The following is a 20,799-nucleotide window of genomic DNA, read 5'->3' on the forward strand; positions in this document are numbered from 1 at the left end:
TTCTGCATTTAAGTCACACATCCTTCCATCTGATCTCAGATCTTCCTCTTCTCCTTCAGGCTGGCAGTTCAATCTCCATCACTCACCTCACTATATGTTGGGCAGCACGGTAGCACAGTGGCTAGCACTGTGGCTTCACAGCACCAGGGACCCAGGTTCGATTCCCCACTGGGTCACTGTCTGTGCGGAGTCTGCACGTTCTCCCCGTGTCTGCGTGGGTTTCCTCCGGGTGCTCCGGTTTCCTCCCACAGTCCAAAAATGTGCAGGTTAGATGGATTAGCCACGATAAATTGTCCTTACTGACCAAAACGTTTAGGAGGGGTTATTGGGTTAGGGTGGAAGTGAGGGCTTAAGTGGGTCGGTGCAGACTCGATGGGCCGAATGGCCTCCTTCTGCACTGTATGTTCTATGTCTCCCCTCTCTCCATCACAGATAATTAGACCATTTCCAATTTCTTATCGACTGCTGTCTTTGACCCTTCCACAATCTTCACTGACCCCTCATGTCCTGGTACCTGATCTTGTCCTTTCTTGTCACTCCACACACACACATTCCAGCATCTGCATCTCTTTAGTATCCAGTCCATCTTCTTTACATTGGCCAGGTTTCTGTACCTTCTAATAAAGCCTGTCTCACAACAGTTGTTAGTTTCTTCCTTTCAGTTTCAGCAACACTTTTACATCACATCACACTTCACTGCACTTCCTTCAATTATTCCACCCAATGCTGCTAATCCATTGCTTAATTTCCATCTTCTGCCAGCACTGCCCCCAGGAACTCGAAGCTACTCACTTTCTCCGGGTCTTCACCCACAATAACACTTTTCCCCAGTTTCACACCTCAAAGTCTCCTCTTGCCTGAAGAAAATGGAGAAGGTGAACACATGCAGAAGCCCACTCAGGGAGGCAGTGGAAGAATAGATTACAAACGATAATAGAATGATGGACACAACATTGACAGACAGGTGTCAAAGGCAAAGTGAGATAAGGAGCTGAATTTTCCACTTCGCAACACCGGAAGCCCGAATTGCGATTGGACGGAGAACAGTGGGTAATCAAAAAATGAAGGTTTGAGCCCGCCGCCGATTCTGACGCCATTCCCTGGTCCATCGCTGGCAGCGATATCGATGTCTGCACCCCAGGCCGGAGGAGCCATGCAAAACCCTCATTTCCATGAATTTCAATATTAGCGGCTTGGACACTTCGTGCTCAACCCTTCCACGATGCTCCGCCCCACTTAGGTGGAGGTCTCGCGGGTATGAATTAGTGCAAGTATGAACTAGCGGAGTTGGGAGTCATGGCTGCATAGGGGGAGGAAAAATGCACAGAAAAAGTCTCAAAATGTGTTGGGCTTGCTGGGGGCGGGGAGGGAGGGGTGTGACTACCGAGGCCGGGGTCAGGGGCAGGGAGCGTCATGCTGCGAAGTCCGTGGATTTGGGATGACCCTATTGGGATCGGGGTGGTCTGACTCAGGAAGTAGGGGATTAGCAGAGCTCGCCCCAACCAGAGGACACCTGTACCGTGGCCTTGGAACCCTCCCCGGTTCTTTGCCCCTCTCAAGGTAGAGGCCTCACCAGCGACTCCCCCTGCTCCACTTCACCAGCTGTCTCCTCCTGGCGAGGCTGGCAACACTGACCGTCTCACCACCATCTCCCAGGCGGTGTTCAGGTGGGCAGACCCGAGTCTGTGGCCCACCCTGGGGAAGATGGTGTCCCTCCACTCCTCAATGATACGGAGCTGTGGTCCACCTCGGACTCCCAAATTCGGGGGCAGGTCTTGTGTGACCCATCTTGGTGGCTGCAGTGAGTGTGCGGTAAGTGGAGCGCTTAAAACCAGCTCCAGCTGTCAGGTTCTTTAACGCTAACTCAAACCCAGCGGTTACAATGCCCGCTGGGCCGGGAATTGGTCTGAATTTGCGCAGGCAGAGTGCTGGTCCTGACTTACTTACCGAATAACGTGCCCAACGGAAACACAAATTGCTTTCGACAAGATCTCAACAGCAGGTTAATATGTAAAGCTAAAGCTCATGGGATTACTTGTAGTGTCGTGAGATGGATAGAATGCTGGTTAGCAGACAGGAAGCAAAAAGTTGGAATAAATGGGTCTTTTTCAGATTGCAGGCAGTACCGCAGGGATCTGTGCTAGGACCCCAAATGTTCACATTCTATATTAATGATTTGGACAAGGGATCTAAAGCTTTTGGAAAAGATACTGAGAACATAGAACATCCAGGTGCAGAAGGAGGCCATTCGGCCCATCGAGTCGGCACCGACCCATATTTTAAGCCCTCACTTCTACCCTACCCCCATAACCCAATAACCCCTCCTCACCGTTTTGGACACTAAGGGCAGTTTAGCATGTCCAATCCAGCTAACCTGCACTTCTTTGGACTGTGGGAGGAATGCGGAGCACCCGGCAGACAGGGGGAGAGTGTGCAGACTCCACACAGACAGTGACCCAGCGGGGAATCGAACCTGGGACCCTGGTGCTGTGAAGCCACAGTGCTAACCACTGTGCTACCGTGCTGCACAGACAGAATATATGCACATTTGCAGAAAAATGGATGAGTTAGTGACAGGCAGCATGATTTTGTATGGGGAACTTGATTGAGTTTTTAAAAGAGGTGACAAAGAACAGTGATGAGGGAAGGCCTGTGGATGTGGCTTATATGGACTTTAGTAAGGCGTTTGACAAGGTCCCTCATGGCAGACTGGTACAAAAACTAAAATCACATGGGATTCGGGGTGGGCTGGCGAGATGGATATAGAACTGACAGAGCGTAGCGGTGGAAGGGTGTTTTTCAGAATGGTGATCTGTAGCTAGTGGTGTTCCTCAGGGATCAGTGCTGGGACCTCTGTTGTTTGTAGTATATATAAATGATCTGGAGAAATCTGTGGATGGTCTGATTAGTACGTTTATGGATGACACAAAGATTGGCGGAGTTGCTGATCGTGCCGAGGATTGTCAGAGGATACAACAGGATATAGATAGATTGGGACTTTGGCACAGAAATGGCAGATGAAGCTTAATCCGGACAAATGCAAGGTGATGCATTTTGGAGGATCAAATTTAGGTATGAATTATACTGTAAATGGCAGAACCCTGAGGAACATTAACATACAGAGGGATCTGGGCGTGCAGGTCCACAGTTCCATAAAGGTGGCAACACAGGAGTCCAAAGTGATTAAGGAGACATATGGCATTCTTGCCTTTATCAGCTGGGGCATTGAGTACAATAGTTGGGAAATCATGTTGCAGCTATATAAAACCTTGGTTAGGCCGCATATGGAAAATTGTGTGCAGTTCTGGTCACCACATTATCAGAAGGACGTGAAAGCTTTGGAGAGAGTGCAAATAAGGTTCACCAGGATGTTGCCTGGTCTCGAGGGTGTTGGCTATGAGAGAGGTTGAATAAACTAGGATTGTTTTCACTGGAAAGACGGAGACCGAGGGTCAATAGTCAGAGGCTTTTTCCAACTATAGAAGTGCCAATTATAAGGGGGACAGGTTCAAGGTGAGAGGGAGAAAGTTTAAGGGAGATGTGCAGGATATGTTTTTCACGTGGGTGCCTGGAACGCACTGCCAGAGGACGTGGTAGAAGCAGATACATTAGCAACATTTAAGAGGCATCTGGATGGACATGAATATGGAAGAAATAGAGTGATATCGATCAGTAAGGGCAGAAGGTTTTGATTTTAGTGAGGGCATCATAATCGAGATCAGGCTTGGAGTGACGAAGGGACTGTCCCTGTGCTGTACTTTTCTTTGTTATCTTTATTATCTCCAAATTTGCAGATGATACAAAGTTGGATGGGAGGGTGAGCTCTGAGGAGGATGCAGAGATGCTTCAGTGGGATTTGGACAGGCTAGGTGAGTGGGCCCATGCATGGCAGATTCAGTATAATGTGGCCAAATGTGAGGTTATCCACAAAAATAGGAAGACAGATTATTATTTGGCTGGGTGTAAATTGAGAGGTGGATACTCTCAAGACCTTGGTGCCCTCGTACATCAGTCGCTGAAAGTAAGCGTGCAGGAACAGTAAGCAGTAAAGAAGGAAAATGATATGTTGGTTTTCATAGTGAGAGGATTTGGGTATAGGAATAGGGATGTTTTACTGCAATTGTATAGGGCATTGTGAGGCCACACTTGGAGTAGTGTGTGCAGTTTTGGTGTCCTTATCTTAGGAAAGAAGTTCTTGCTTTGTAGCGAGTGCTGCAAAGGTTAACCAGGCCGATTCCTGGGATGGCGGGTCTGTCATATGAGGAGAGACTAAATCGGTTAGGTTTATATTTATTGGAGTTTAGAAGAGTGAGAGTGGATCTCATAGAAACTTATAAAATTCTAACAGGGTAGATTCAGAAAAAATGTTCACGATGGTGGGAGAGTCCAGAATTAGGGGTCATAGTTTGAGGATAAGGGACCTTTAGGACTGAGGTGAGGAGAAATTTCTTCACCCAGAGAGTGAGAAATCTGTGGAATTTGCTGCCACAGAAAGTAGTTGAGGCCAAAACAGTGTGCAATTTCGAGAAGGAATTAGATATTGCTCTTGCAGCTAAAGGGATCAAGGGATATGAGGGGAAGGATGAATCAGGGTATTGAACTTGATGATCAGCCATGATCATAATGAATAGCAGGGCAGGCTTGAAGGGCCGAATGGCCTGCTCCTGCTTCTATTTTCTATGTTTCTATGCACACTATTCAAACCCGGCGGCAACATTTAGTTCCCAAATAGAGAATTCCGGCCAAGATCTTTTTTTTTTTAAGTTAAACATTTTTAACCTAAGGATATGATGAACTATACAACTGGCAAAGCTATACAATTTGTTAATAAAATATATTCTGCAATTGTAGATCATAACAAGCCACCGATCGAGCAAAGAATGAATAAGACCACTTTGCAATTTAAAATACTAACGCAGTCAGCCTCGGCACATTGTATATCAAAGTGAAGAAAATGAATCCCTTCGAGCCCTTGATCAGAACCAATAGTTGCAAACCCAATTTAGAAAATGAGCAAAGGCACAGATATTTGACAACACAACTCAGATGGAGAACAGAGCTTTCTTTTAATTTGCCTTGATAAGCCTTAATCCTAACCTTATAATGGCACCCCTACTGTATCAGCATCACATCTCCATCTCTAATAGCGGCAATTGACAGAACATCTCTGGATTAAGATTGCCAATTTGTGTCAAATGGCTGCCACCTCCATTTTGAAGAGTTACACAAGCTGAACTGAATCTGGACAGAGTTATTTTTTGTTTGATCTTTACTACCAGCAGAAATCAGCCTGGGCTGGTTGACACCCAGATTCCTGAAGTGAAAGAACAAAGAACAATACAGTACAGGAACAGACCCCTCGGCCCTCCAAGCTTGTACCGGCCATGATACCACCCTTTGTCCAAACCCTTAACACTCCCCAGTGAAAGAAGAAAGAACATCGCAGGTTAATTAAGGGACATTAAACAAAAGAGCAAAATATTTTACCGGCACATCAATAGTGGTTTAGGACTGGTTTAGCTCAGTGGGCTAGGCAGCTAGTTTGTGAACAAGGCCAGCAGCGGGGGTTCAATTCCCGTACCAGCTTACCCGAACAGGCGCCGGAATGTGGCGACTAGGGGCTTTTTACAGTAACTTCATACTTGTGGCAATAAAAGATTATTATTATTATTATTATAATACAAGAAAGGAAGGCTGTGGTTGGAAAAGGACCATTAAGGAACAAATAGGATAATACCACAGGAATGATAGACGGAAGAAATACTAAATAATTATTTTGCTTTGGTGTTTACCGGGAGACAGAACAGGTAAACATGACATCAAAGGATCAAGGCCATGGTATGGATGGATTTAAGCCACATATTTTAAAATTATCAACAGAAGAGGTAGCAGATATGACTCAAATATTTTTTCAAAAAGGTGTAGTGCCAAAGGATCAGCAGAGAGCTAAGGTAATTCTTATATTTAAGAATGGAGACAGAAAACGTCCAGGGAATTATAGACCAGACATCCTAACATCAGTGACAGAAAAATAACTGAATCTTGCCGAAGAGGAGAGAATAGAAAAACATCGACAATTGAGAAATATAATTGTCGAGTCACTGGTACATGAAAAGGAATCCAGTACTTTATTCTCATTGCTATTTTTCTGAACAAAAATACTTTCTGCTGAAGCAAAAAGGTGGCTGCTGCAAGCCACATGACCACAACCATGACCTTTTGCCTGAGAGCTAGCTCCAGGGTTTGTTTACAAGAACAAATTATTTTTTCAGTTGGTGGAATGTCACCTTGTAATCATGCAAACTAGGAGGTCACACTGAAATTCATTAGGCTCGCAGAGTTGCTAAAAGATTCAGAACACATCTGGGTCTGTCCAAATGCATTTCAAACAGGAACAAAAGGGATGTAATTTGTATCTGATAAGCTCACCTTGCTGGTGGAGTCTGTGAGTTTGCCCAGACAGTGGCTTTCCAGCACCACGCCATCAATATGAATGGTAACTCTTTTCAACAGCTAAAGACTGGGACTTTTGCTGACCTGAAATCAAAGCTAGTTCCAGACACTAGATAAACATCCCTATTGAAATCATTATGGAGAAAGAGGTCACATGAACAAGTGACAAATATGAAATCTCCCTCTGCCTTTAGAAGAACTGAGAAACCCTGAGACTGCTGGTTCAACGCCCAACTGGTGAGCCACCAAGATGCAGGCCCCTTCTGGCAGAATAACAGCCAGTGCCACAAAACCCATCTCTGCTGGAAGATTTTGTACCACTACCTGCAGAACTGAACCAGTCGATGTACCTGTTACGTCTTGTGCTATCCATGCCAACTGCAAATTGAACAACTTCGGTCTTCAGCCTTCTGAACTCAAACACCTACGTGAAAGAATATCTCATTGGACGCTGACTCGAGAAACAGGTGAACTAATATTTATTTCTGTGGCTCTTGTATTATAAAACTCATGTTTAAAAAGTTCCTCCCTGTAGTGTGTGTGTATTTATGTGCGTGTGTGTGTATTCATTTTTACGGGATGTGGCTCAGCCAGCATTTATTGCCCATCCCTTGTTGCCCTTCAGAAGGTGAGGGTGAGCTGCCTTCTTCAACCGCTGCAGTTCCTCAGATGTAGGTGCACCGCCAGTGCTGTTAAGGAGAGTTCCAATATTTTGGCTCAGCGACAGTGAAGGAACGGCGATATATTTCCAAGTCGGCGTGGTGCGTGACTTGGAGGGGAACCTCCAGGTGGTGGGGCTCCCAGTTATCTGCTGCTCCTGTCCTTCTAGATGGCAGTGGTCGTGGGTTTAGAAGGTGCTATCTGAGGAACCTTGGTGAGTTACTGCAGTGCGCCTTGTAGATGGTACATACAGCTGCCACTGCTCGTCGGCGGTGGAGGGGGTGAATGTTTTGTGGAAGGGGTAGCAATCAATTGGGCTACATTGTCCTGTATGGTGTTGAGCTTCTTGAGTGTTGTTGGAGCTGCACTCATCCAGGCAAGTGGAGAGTATTCCTTTACACTCCTGATTTGTGCCGTGTAGATGGTGCACAGGCTTTGGGGGTCAGGAGGCGAGTTATTCATCGCTGAATTCCTAACCTTTGACCTGCTCTAGTAGTCACAGTATTATTGTGGCTAATCCAGTTCAGTTTCTGATCAATGGTACCCCACAGGGTGTTGATTGTGGAGGATCCAGCGTTGGTAGTGCCATTGAATGTCAAGGGGCGATGGTTAGATCCTCTCTTGTAGGAGATGGTCATTGCCTGGCACTTGTGTGGCACAAATGTAACTTGCCACTTGTCAGCCCAAGCCTGGGTATTGTCCAGGTCTTGCTGCATTTGGACATGGACTGCTTCATTATCTGAGGAGTCGTGAATGGTGCTGGACATTGTGCAGCCATCCGCAATCATCCCCACTTCAGACCTTGTGATGTAAGGGAGGCCATTGATGAAGCAGCTGAAGATGGCTGGGCCTAGGATAGCACCCTGAGGAACTCCTGCAGTGATAACAAAGAACAAAAAACAAGACAGCACAGGAATAGGCCCTCCAAGCCTGCGGCGACCATGGTACCTGCCTAAAAATAAAACCGTATGCACTTACGGAGTCCGTATCCTTCCATTCTCACCCTACTCATATATTTGTCTAGATGCCCCTTAAATGCCCACCACTTCCCAGGCAGCGTATATCATATATCTACCACCCTCTGTGTAAGAACTTTGCACATCTGTTCTCAACTTTTCCCCACACAATTTAAACCTATGACCCCTAGTACTTGACTCTCCTACCCTAGGAAAGAGCATCCGACTATCCACTCTGTCCATGCCACTCATAATCTCTTGTAGACCACTATCAGGTCGCCTCTCAACCTCCGTCGTTCCAGAACAAACCGAGTTTATCCAACCTCTCGTCATAGCGAATGCCCTACATACCAGGCAACATCCTAGTAAACCGCTTCTGTACCCTCTCCAAAACATATACATCCTTATGGTAGTGTGGCGACCAGAATTGTACACAATATTCCAACTGAGGCCTAACTAAGGTCCTGTACAGCTGCAACATGACTTGTCAATTCTTATATTCAATGCCCTGACTGATGATGGCCAGAATGCCGTATGCCTTCTTGACTACCTTATCCACATGCGTTGCCACTTTCAGTGGATCACTGCATCTACCACCTTTCCCTCATCTATCATCTTTGTCATTTCCTCGAAAAACTCTGTCCTGGAAGCGAGATGATTGACCTCCAGTGGCCATCTTCCTTTGTGCCAATAATGACTCCAACCAGCAGAGAGATTTCCCCGATTCCCACACACTCCAGTTTTGCTTGGGCTCCTTGATACCATCCTCGGTCAAATGCTGCCTTGATGTCAAGGATAGTCACTCTCATCTCACTGTGTATGAGTTAAGGATTCTCTTGTTTAAACCCTGTTTATTCCTTATTTTCCTTTTTCATTTGTTTGCTGTTACAATTTAGATCCATGGATGATTAATGGACCTGTGACTTTAATGCAGGCTTTGCCCTGATATCAGGAAGGAGAGATCAGTGATGACTCAGTTTGACGGACTTGGCTGGCGGCCAATGAACTGGCTCAAAATGCTGGGCTTTGCCGGTAACCAGTGGTGGCTGGTTTTAATTTCTCTGGAATGTTTCTCAGTGTGACAAGACTGGTTTTCATTTCACTTCCAATTCTGCAAACTCGATGGGGAGATACGAACCCTCTTTCTCAAAGGGCTCATGAATTCTCTCTAGAAATTCAGTGTTAGAGCTGTCACTTTCTCCAGAAAGGTTGTGCAAGCATATTCCAAAATCTGATCAACCTCTCTCTGAAGGAAAGAGGCTGAGGTGAAGCAGAGACCAGAATCTGACAGTTCCCTCTGAAAGAAAGAGGCTGCTGTGATGCAAGAGGCCTCTGCCGGAAAAGCTAGAAGATATCCTCTGAGCTGCAAAGAATATTACATGCTGCAGGCCAGAGACTTTAAACCACACTCATACTGTGAAGAGGATACACGGAAAAACCCATCCCCTGAAGCAAGGACTCTCATCTTTTGACCAGGACCCCATGCTAAAATTGCCCCTTAATTGGAACAAATGAATTGGGTACACTAAATTTAAAAAAAAAAAGTAAAAATAAATAGTAATTGGGCGTGGAACACTGAATTTCATCCTGCTTTACTACCGCAAGGGGGTCGTAAAACTCAGCTCTGGCGGGAGAACATTGTGTTTCAACTTATAAAGCTGGTACTGTAAATTATTGGGCAGACTAGGACGAATGATTTTGTGAACTTTTATAATTATTGGTTAATTCACTTGTGTCGGTAACTCCGAGATGAGTGGGGCTGGAATTGAACGCACACTTGCCCAGGGTGTCAAAACAGTGTATATATGTGATTGTGATTATATATGTACTTGTTTTTTTGTGTGTGTGCATTTATATATGTCTTGGTGTGTGTGTGTGTATGTGCGTGCGCGCACGTATATATGCCTCAGTGCATGCGTGTGCATATATGTGTCTCATTGTGGGTGGTTGAGTATATATGTGCCGGTGTGCGTGTATATATATATGCCTGCGTGTATATATATATATATATATATATATATATATGCCTGCATGTGTGTGTGTATATGTGCATGAGTATATGTGCTTGTATATATGTGCCTGTGTGCGTGCATATGCGTATCTGTATGTATATATATATATATGCCTGTGTGTGTGTGTGTATATATATATGCCTGTGTTTATGTATGTGCGCATGTATAATATATATATATATGTATATGTGTGTATGTATATTGCCTGTGTGCATATATGTGCTGGTGTAAGTGTATATATGTGCCTGTGAGTGTATATATGTGTGTGTATATGTATATATCCCTGTGGCATGTGTGTGTGTGTATATATGCGTCTGTGTGTGTATATATATATATATATATCATGAATATATATAGAAAATATCCTGTGTGCGCGCGTATGCATGTGCCTGTGTGTGTGTGCCTCTGCGAGTGTGTATGTGTGTGTCTGTGCGTGTGTGCATGTGCAATGCAGTGAGAAATTGCAGCTATTCCTCCTCCGGGTTTCTTGAAATGAAAAAAAACTGAACCTTGTTGAGTTAATCAGAATGTAAATTTGCTGCAGATTATTTGTAAATTATCACACAAATCAGAGAGAATAGACAATGGTAATGGTAACGACAAGATGCAATAAGGCCAGAGAATGTGGAGTCAGGGGACAAATGGCAGAATTAATTGCTATTTGGCTTCAAAACTGAGAGCAGACAGTGGGAATATAAACACAGAAATTAGGGGCAGGAGGAGATCATTCGGCCCTTCAAGCCTACTCCACCATTCATTATGATCATGGCTGATCATCCAACTCAATAGCCAGAACCCGCTTCCTCCCACCCCCCAATGTCCTTTGATCCCCTTCGCTCCAAGAACTATATCTAATTGCTTCTTGAAAACATGTGTTTTGGCCTCTGGAGGAGTCTGTAGGGGGTCCAGCCTAAGGGCCATGGTGGCGGCGGCACTACCACTGGCTTCAAGGAGGTATACGGAGAGCCCAGTTGTAGTCCACGATTAGGGTGTGGAACCAGTTGAGGAGAAAGGTCAGTGTTAACACCGCTGTGTGAGAACCACGTGTTTAAGCCGGGGGAGACATTTGGCATGTTTAGGAGGTGGAGAGGTGGGACTGGTCAGGGTGACGGCTCTATACCTGGAGGAGAGGTTTGTAAGTCTAGAAGAGCTGCGGGAGAGTCAGGAGCGTCCGAAGGGAAGCAAATATAGGGGCTGTTTAGCACAGGGCTAAATCGCTGGCTTTGAAAGCAGACCAAGGCAGGCCAGCAGCACGGTTCAATTCCCGTAACAGCCTCCCCGAAAAGGCGACGGAATGTGGCGACTAGGGGCTTTGCACAGTAACTTCATTTGAAGCCTACTTGTGACAATAAGCGATTTTCATTTTTCAATTTAGGTATATGGAAGTGAGGGACTTTGCGCAGAAGGAATGGAGAGGGTTTCCAAAATTACCAGAGTATACCCTATTGGAGTGGTTGCTGCTCCCGGACGTGGAAGAGGAGGGTAGGAGTGGCGACATATATGGGTGGCTGGGGGAGCAGGGGGGATCGCAGTTAGTGAGGGTTAAGAAATGTTTCTGACTGTAAGGGACCTACACTTGTCTTCACCAATCTTTTTCTCTTCACATACCCATAGAAACTTTTGAGTCAGTTTTTATGTTCCCCACAAGCTTACTCTGGTACTCTATTTTGCCCTTCTTAATCAATCCTTTGATCCATTTTTGCGGAATTCTAAACTGCTCCCAGTCCTCAGGTCATAGAATCACAGAATGCCGAAAGTGCAGAAGTCGGCCAATTGAGTCTGCACCGGTCCTTGGAAAGAGCACCTTACTTAAGCACACGCCTCCACCCGATCCCCGTAACTCCACCGAACCTTTTGGACACTAAGGGGCAATTTAGCATGGCCAGTCCACCTAACCTGCACATCTTTGGACTGTGGGAGGAAACCAGAGCACCCGGAGGAAACCCACGCAGACACTGGGAGAAAGTGCAAACTCCACACAGCCAGTCACCCGAGGCAGGAATTGAACCCGACCCCTGGAGGTGTGAGGCAGCAATGCTGACCACTGTGCCATTGTGCTGCCTAATTTTCTTGGCCAATTAGTATGCTTCATTTTTGGATCGAATACTATATTAATTTCCTTTGTAAGCCATAGATTGGCCACCTTTCCAGGTTTACGTTTGCACCAGATGCAAGAATAAAGGGTTATTATTCAGACTGGCATAAGGTTGGAAGTGCTGTTCCACTAGGATTAGTTTTACATTAACGATTTGGACTTTGGAATCAAAGTTATCATTTCTAAGTGACATCAAATTTAGGGGTATTGTCAATACTGTGAGAACTGTAACAAATTACAAGAGGTCATTAACATACTTGCACAGTGGGCAAGCAATTGACAAATAAATTTCAACAAAGACAAATATGGTAGTATATTTTGGTAGGAAGAATGAGGAAGTCACTTATTATTTGGAAAATGCCAATCTAAGTGGGGTACAGAGAAAAATACACCAATCACTAAAAATTGCACCACGGATTAGCAAGGCCATAAAATAAACCAAACCAAGCACTAGCTTTCATCTCTAAAGGGACAGAATTAAAAATCAGAGATGCTATGCTGAACCTAATCTTGGTTAGATCACAGTTAAAGGATTGAGGGTCGTTCTGATCACCATATTATAAAAAAGCATTGGAGTGGGTGCAGAGAGATTTACAAGGGTTATAGCACAAAGGAATGGGTCCAGGAAAGGATTGACAGACTCGCTTGAAAAAAAGGCTGAAGGATGAACTAAGAGGTCTTCAAAATGATGAAAGGTTTTGAGTGGATACAGAGAGAATGTTTTGTCTCATGGGGAAGAGCATAACTAGAGGCCACCAATATAAAATAGTCACCAAGAACACCAATAGGGAGTTCAGAAGAAACTTCTTCATCCAAAGTGTGGTTGAAAAGTGGGACTCACTAGCAAAGGGAGTGGTTGAAACGAATAATATAAAGGTAATTTCTGTTTGTTTTGTTTATTCTCTTATTTTCCCTTTCTCTTATTTTTGATCCATGAAAGCTGAATGGGCCTGTACAGTGAGGGCAAAGCAGCCTGTAAGCAGCCTTTCATTCAAACAAGCATATTTCAGAAGGCTGTGCTGTTTTAGACTGGTGATTGGAGATTAGCTGGACCCAGTGATGACGCGGTCTGACTGAGATTGCTGGTGGCCAATAAATTGGCCCAGAAGCCTGTGCTCTGCCCGGTAACAGGTGGTGAATGGCTATCATCTCACTGGAATGTTTCTCAGAGCACGAGGTTCCATTTCAGTTTCACTTTGGAGTTTGTAGTCAGGTTGGAGGATCTCAACTAATTCTCTCCCAAAAGATCCAGCTAAACTCTCTTCGTAAAATCATAGAATCATAGGATTTACAGTGCAGAAGGCCATTCGGCCCATCGAGTCTGCACCGGCCCTTGGAAAGAGCACCCATTTAAGCCCACACTTCCAACTGATCCCCGACACCCAGTAGCCCCACCTAACCTTCTTGGACATTAAGGTTAATTTAGCATGGCCAATCCACCTAACCTGCATGTCTTTGGACTGTGGGTGGAAACCGGAGCACCCGGAGGAAGCCGACACAGACATGCGGAGAATGTACAGACTGCGCACAGACAGTGACCCAAGCCGAGGGTCAAACCTGGGACCCTGGAGCTGTGAAGCAACTGTGCTAACCACTGTGCTATCGTGCTGGCCACTGTGGGGGCTGACTTTCTCTTGAATAAGTCTGGGTGTCATTCTCTCAAGACCGCAATGGCTTGAAATCAAGCCACGGGCTTAAGCAGGGTTTGATGTGAAACATAGTGTCTCAAGAAAGAAATAGGTCTGAATGTGAACTTTCGAGTTGAATGCCTACTTTGATAAGAACTAGTGTGACTCTCCAGAAGGCCTGCTGCCTGTAAGGAGGTGCCGGAGGGTGGTGAATCTGTGGATGCCATTGCCGCAGAAGGCTGTGGAGGCCAAGTCATTGAGTGTCTGCAAGACAGAGATAGATAGGTTCTTGATTAATAAGGGGATCAGGGGTTATGGGGAGAAGGCAGGAGAATGGGGATGTGAAATATATTAGCTATGATTGAATGGCAGAGCAGACTCGATGGGCCTAATGGCCTAATTCTGCTCCTATTGTGTAAGTATTGTACTAAATGAACGACACTGCCCAGAAAACCATCACCTGGTGTAAACCAGAGGCTTTGATCAACCAACGTGCTGAGGAAAGCCTGCTACCTACCGAACCACCATTGGAATAAAAGACTTATCTTTTCACCTTTGTCCTTATTATTTTCACCTCCCCCCCCCCTCTGTTTGTCTGTCTTGTGCGAGTGTGTGTATAGATAGATGGTGAGTGAGCTAAAGGGGTAGTAGGTTAACATGCTTGTTATCCATTCCTGTTATAAATAAACAGTAACTGTGTTTCAACTTATAAGCCTGGTGATGAAATCATTGGGCAGCTTGGGCAAAAAATTTGGGAAATCTTTACAAGAATTATTGGTTAATTCACTTGTGTTGTGACCCCGGGAATTGACTGCGCACCTGCCCATGGTGTCGTAACAATACGAACATACGAATTAGGTGCAGGAGTAGGCCATTCGGCCCCTTGAGCCTCCTCTGCCATTTGGCAAGGTGATGGTTGATCTGGTTGTTGCACCACTTTCCTGTCTATCCCCTATCCCCTCTGACTCCCATGTCAGTCAAGAATCTATCTGACTCAATCTTAAAACTATTCAATGACCCAGCATCCACTGCTCTTTGGCATAGAGAATTGCGCAGACAGAATGGTATAGATGCAGACAAGGAGAATCTAAAGGGAAAGCCAGACAAGCATAAGAGTGCTTACAGAATAGGTGGTTCTCATGGTAGATTTAGATGAGAAAAGTTGGGATGAGATTGCGGCAGAGTGGTATTGTCACTGGACTAGTAATCCAGAGATCCAGGGTAATGAAAATGAAAATTGCTCATTGTCACAAGTAGGCTTCAAATGAAGTTACTGTGAAAAGCCCCTAGTCGCCACATTCCAGCGTCTGTTCGGGGAGGCTGTTACAGGAATCGAACCGTGCTGCTGGCCTGCCTTGGTCTGCTTTCAAAGCCAGCGATTTAGCCCTGTGCTAAACAGCCCTGGGGTTTGAATCCCACCATAACAGATGGTGAATTATGAATTCAATAAACATATGGAATTAAAAGTCTAATGATGACCATGAAACCATTGCCAATTGTCGTAAAAGCCCACCTGGTTCATTCATGTACTTCAGGGAAGGAAATCTGCAGTCCTTACCCGGTCTGGCCTCCATGTGACGCCAGACCCACAGAGCAATGCGGTTAACTCTTAACCTCCCTTTGAATTGGTTCGCAAGCCACTCAGTTCAAGGGCAATTAGGGATGGGCAACAAATGCTGTCCCAGCCAGCTCCGCCCACATCCCAAGAACAAATAACCAGCGGTTGGTTTAACAGAAGAATGAACATCCCACGTAAAAAGGGCTTGTTTTATTCATAGAACCCCCGTTCTGTCCTTGTCATGGGATGGCTATGCTACTGACCTTCAGTTTATCAGCAGCATGCAGAAACAATCCCTTGTGTTCAGCCCAGCTAGACTGTTTTCTCTCTCTTTGGTTCGGTGGTGGCATCTCTCACCCCTGATTCAGAGGGGTTATGGGTTCAAATTCTACTCCAGAGAAGTCGACACACAATTCAGGTTGACACGTCAGTGCCGTACTGAGGAGTCATCTTTCAGGTGGGGCTCTAAACTGAGGGCAATTACCCTCTCAGGCGAACGTAATAGATCCCACGGTATTAGTCTCCCAATGTCCTGGTTTATGTTCATCCTCAACCAACACTTATAACAGACGGCCATGCTGTTTTATTGCTGTTTGCAGGGGCTTGCTGCGTGTAAATTAACTGCTGCAATTCAGAGTGACGACACTTCAAAGGTACTAAATTGGCTGTACAGTGGTTTGGAATGTCCCAAGGTCGAGAAAGGCTGTATATAATTGCAAGTCTTTTGTTCTTTCTATTCCAAAAATTTTGCCCAAGGTTAGTAGATATTACACTGCAGCAATATTCAAGTATATTACATTTGTACAGATGTGATTTGAACTCTGACTACCCAAGAATCCAAGGCCTTAGTTGCTGCAGTTAGTTAAGAAGTTTATTTATTTCACAATTGCCTGACAGCATCTATCCACATTCCAAACAAAATGTATTAAAATTCTGCACCAACTTAGAAAAAGGTAAAAATGTAAAACATTTTTAACATCCTATTATTCTTCAGAACTACAAGATAGAGCTCATAAAAGTTAAGAAGGTAATTTATTTTCGGCAGTGAGTTATAATGCCATGTTTATGAGTATTCAAATTTTTTTTTACACAGGTATTTGAAAAAAGACATATAGATTCTATGCATTAGATATTGTAGTTGGGATGGCTGTACTCTAATACTGAGTATTCCTAACAGTTAAACAATGGTCTTTCATCACTTGGGTTCAAAGCTGCCCAGACTAATGAAATAAATGTATTCTTACTGTCTGCTGGCTACAAGGTTTCTTCACAAAGTGCCTCTGGACAGTATCGACCTAGGTACTAATGAGTATGGGTGCACAGAAAATGGCCCCCGAGTTTAGCAATCTCACTGTCAGGTATGGGCCAGAATTTTTAACATGGCAGGGGGCTCGGATTCAGATTTTCCCCTAAATCCATCTGTGCCATTTTAAATATACGAGCCCCTGCTGAAAACATGGAGCACCCGCAAAAAGAGTGTCTTTATTCTCTTGCACTGCCATAAATGGCCACTTAAGGACCTGAATTAGGAAAGGGCGGATCTACCATCTGAGGCCCTGCCCACCCCAACATAAAATCGCTCCAAGGGGAAGTCGGGCAGGAATGCGGAGGGAATCCTGTCCGTGCAATTTCATGCTCCCCCTGACTCAGAACCTGCCAGGTCTACGAATATTCAGGACTAGAAATCAGTAGAGGCCTTAGTGGAGTACAGAAAATGCAGGGGGGAATTTAAGAAAGCAATTAGGAAGGGAAAGAGGGGGCATGAAAAAACACTGCAGGTAGGATCAGCGAGGATCCCAAGATATTCTATAAATACACTAAGGGGGAAGATGGTAACTATGTAAAGAGGGGGTAATCTGCACGTGGAGCTGGAGGACATTGTAGGGTATTAAACAAGTACTTCATATCTGTCTTCACACGGGAGGAGGAGGATATAAGGGTATAAGTGCAGAATTCGGGGAGAGGAGCTTGAAGCATTTGACATCAGGAGCGAGGAGGTAATGGAGGTTTTAGTGGGCTTGAAAGAGGACCAGGTCCGGATGAGTTGTATCTCAGACTGCTGTGGGAGGCAAGGAAGGAAATTACAGGAGCTCTGACACAAATGTTTAATTCCCCTCTGGCTACTGGGGAGTGCCAGAGTATTGGCAGACAGCTAATGTGGTTCGACTTTTCAAGAAGGGTTGGACAGATAAACCAGTGAATTATAGGCTAGTGAGTTTCACATCAATGGTAGGGAAACTATTGGAGAAAATCTTTAAGGAAATAATTAATTTCCACTTGGGGAGGCAAGGTTTGATCAGGGATAGTCAGCACGGTTTTGTCAGAGGCAGGTGTACTTTTGTTGGTGCAGACTCAATGGGCCAAAGGGCCTCTTCTGCATTGTATGACTCTATGACTAGGTGGGAGAGTCAAATTCTGGCCATGGGTGACTGATATGGGCAATGAAACTAGTGGAGTATTCTTCTCAGATGGAGTCTGAGGTTTCCTCTTAGGACAGTTTAGAGACGATTCAGCTCAAAATCCATCTGTGCCATTTTTGCTACAGGAGAAACAGCTGTTGACATCAAACACCCCCAAAAATGAGTGTCATTATTCTCTAGCACCGTCATATATCATTAAAATAAAATTAAATAATTAAAAAGGATATTTATCTATAGCTGCTTGGCTTTGTGCAAAGAAAATAACATTTATACAACACCTTTCACTCCCACAGAATACCCTGAACTCCTTCACATCCAATGAAGAACTTTGGAAATATGGGGCTGAATTTAGGTCACGATGGGGGTGGGCACAAAAATAAATTAGTGTCGCTGGGTGGTGTGTTGGTTTTACATTGTTGTTCCTGCTACTAGTGATTTTCCTCAGGATGGCAGAATGCGGGCACTGGTATCCCGGCAGATTTGGAAATCAGTAATTAAGTAATTAAGCTCATTCAGGGGTTAGTTTAGAATTTTGATGAGGATGCACAGGTTACACACTGGATCAGGGGCTATCCATGTGCATGGAGCTGGCAACAACAGAGGGGGGCTCTCAGGCATTGGCACACAGGTACCATCAGCCGATAGAAGTTGCTCAGGCAATGGAGGAGGTTGTGACCTCCCTCACCTGTCGCCACCCTGGGGTCATAAAAGGAGGGACCAAGGTTCTAGAAACGACTGATAATGCAGCTTAACCCAAGTTTAGCTGTCCTTCAGAAAAGGAAATCTGCTATCGTTACCCGGTCTGGCCTGTGTCTCCAGATTCACACGGCGATGTGGTTGACTCTTAACTGCCCCCTTCTGAAATGCCCTAGCAAGCCACTCACTTCAATTGCCACTCACTGACAATTAGGGATGGGCAGAAAATGCTAGCCCTGCCAGCGTCGCCACATCCCAAGAACTATTGAAAAAAAGACACCGGGCACAATTCTCCCATCGGGAGTCTAAGTGCTGACGCTGGAGTGAAAACCGGAGTGTTTCAGTCTGGCGTCGGAGCCCACTCCCAGCCCCCTATTCTCCCACCCCGGGGGACTAGGAGTGGCGTAGCGTCATTTACGCACGCCGGGCCTTGGCGCCGCGTAAAAGTAGCGCCGCGAAAATGACGCGGCCGGCGCCACTTAAATGACGTCACCCGCACTTGCGCGGTTGCCGTCCTCCCCGAGGCGACCCGCAAGATGTCGGATGGATCTTGCGGGGCGGCGGAGAAAAGGAGGTCCTCCTTCAGAGAGGCTGGCCCGCCAATCGGTGGGCACCGATCGCGGGCCAGACTCCATTTGAGGCCCCCCTCGGTGCAGGAACCCCCCTCCGTCCCCCACAGGCCGCCCCCCCCCCCAGCATTCCCGTGCTGTGCCCGCCGGCAGCGACTGTGGACGGCGGCGGCGGGAACCCGTTGTGTTGGGCAGGCAGCTCGGCCCATCCGGGCCTGAGGATCGCCGCTCGCCCGGTTGCAAATGGCGAGTGGCGATTCTCCGAGCGGCCAGCCGTGATTCTCGCCGCGCCGGTTTGGGGGGGGGGGGGGGGGAATCGTGTGCGGGTGTCGGGGTGCCGTGGCAGGACACGCGCGGCGTCCCGGCGATTCTCCCATCCGGCGTGGGGGGGGGGGGGGGTTGGGGGTTTAGAATTGCGCCCAACAGCTCTGGACTTGAACACAGTTCTTAGATATTGTGTGAAATGATGAGGAGGATTACCATCCTCAGGAACAGAGGAAGAGCCATGGGCATGTAGAGGGAGGTGTTGGTGTAGTGGTGTTGTCACTGGACTTGTAATCCAGAGACCCGGGGTAATGATCTCGGGACCCGGTAGTGGAATTTAAACTCAATAAAATATCTGGAATTAAAAAGTCTAAAGATGACCACAATACCACTGCTGATAGTCGTAAAAACCCATCTGGTTCACCAATATCCTTTAGGGAAGGAAATTTGCCATCTTACCTGGTCTGGCCGACATGTGACGCTCCAGACCCACAGCAATGTGATTGCCTCTTAAATGTACTCTGAAATGGCCGAACAAGCCATTTATTTGTTTTCATCTGCTACAAAAACCCGAGAAAGGAATGAAACCGGACGGACCACCCGGCATAAATCCAGGCATTGGAAAGGACAACGGCAAACCCAGCCCTGTCGACCCTGCAAAGTCCTCCTCACTAAAATCTGGGAGAGCTGTCTCACAGACCAGTCAAGCAATAGCCTGACACACTCACAGAATCATATGTTGTGGGCGAGGCGTTTTCAGAACCCCAAAATGTATCATGGAGTTCAACGAACCTCTCCCTTTAATGGATTTGTTGCTTTTCCTGGCACACTGCTTCTGAGCCTCTGAAAGAGCCATTGTTCCGAACACTCTCCCCACTTAAACTAAAATACCACGCCGGAAAAGCAACAATCCTTCACTGTCTTTAAGTTCACTAAAGCCAATCCAATAGATAGACTTTTATCCCCCTCAAACCCCCAATTGTTATGGGCGAGGTGTTTTCAGAACCCCAAAATGTATCAGGGAGTTCAACCAACCTCTCCCTTTAATGGATTTGTTGCTTTTCCTGGCACAAGGCTTTTTCCCTCGGTGTGGGATTACAATTATGGACACGTGGGTTTTTAAACACAAAACACGGTTTATTCCATGAACTCAACTTAACATCTTAAATAAACATTGGATCTCTTAACACCCCTTACTTCAAAGATAACTCAGAAAATATTGCAACAGTAAATAACTCCTTAAAATGTTCCTTCAAACTTCCAAGAGACTTAACACCTTTAAACAGTATCACATCAGGTTAAAGGATATATATATTTTCTGTAGAATGGCAGAGTTATATTAGCTTGGTTGATTTTTCAGCTCCAGCACCTTGCTTTCTTCTTGCAAACTCTCTGGAAACACACAGACACACCCCAAGCTGCTTTCTCAAACCTGGCTTTCTCCCTTCAAGCACTCACAGCAAACCAGAACTTCTCAAGCTGCTGTCT

General features: G+C 45.7%; 1 protein-coding gene across 2 annotated transcripts in view; it reads right to left on the reverse strand.

Annotated features, from left to right (window-relative positions):
- The window catches only part of slc4a1ap (solute carrier family 4 member 1 adaptor protein), a 183,646-nt gene that overhangs the window by 42,061 nt on the left and 120,786 nt on the right, over positions 1–20,799 (reverse strand). The window lies entirely within an intron of this gene.

The sequence above is a fragment of the Scyliorhinus torazame genome, chromosome 4, assembly GCF_047496885.1.
Source record: "Scyliorhinus torazame isolate Kashiwa2021f chromosome 4, sScyTor2.1, whole genome shotgun sequence".
NCBI classification, from domain to species: Eukaryota; Metazoa; Chordata; class Chondrichthyes; order Carcharhiniformes; family Scyliorhinidae; genus Scyliorhinus; species Scyliorhinus torazame.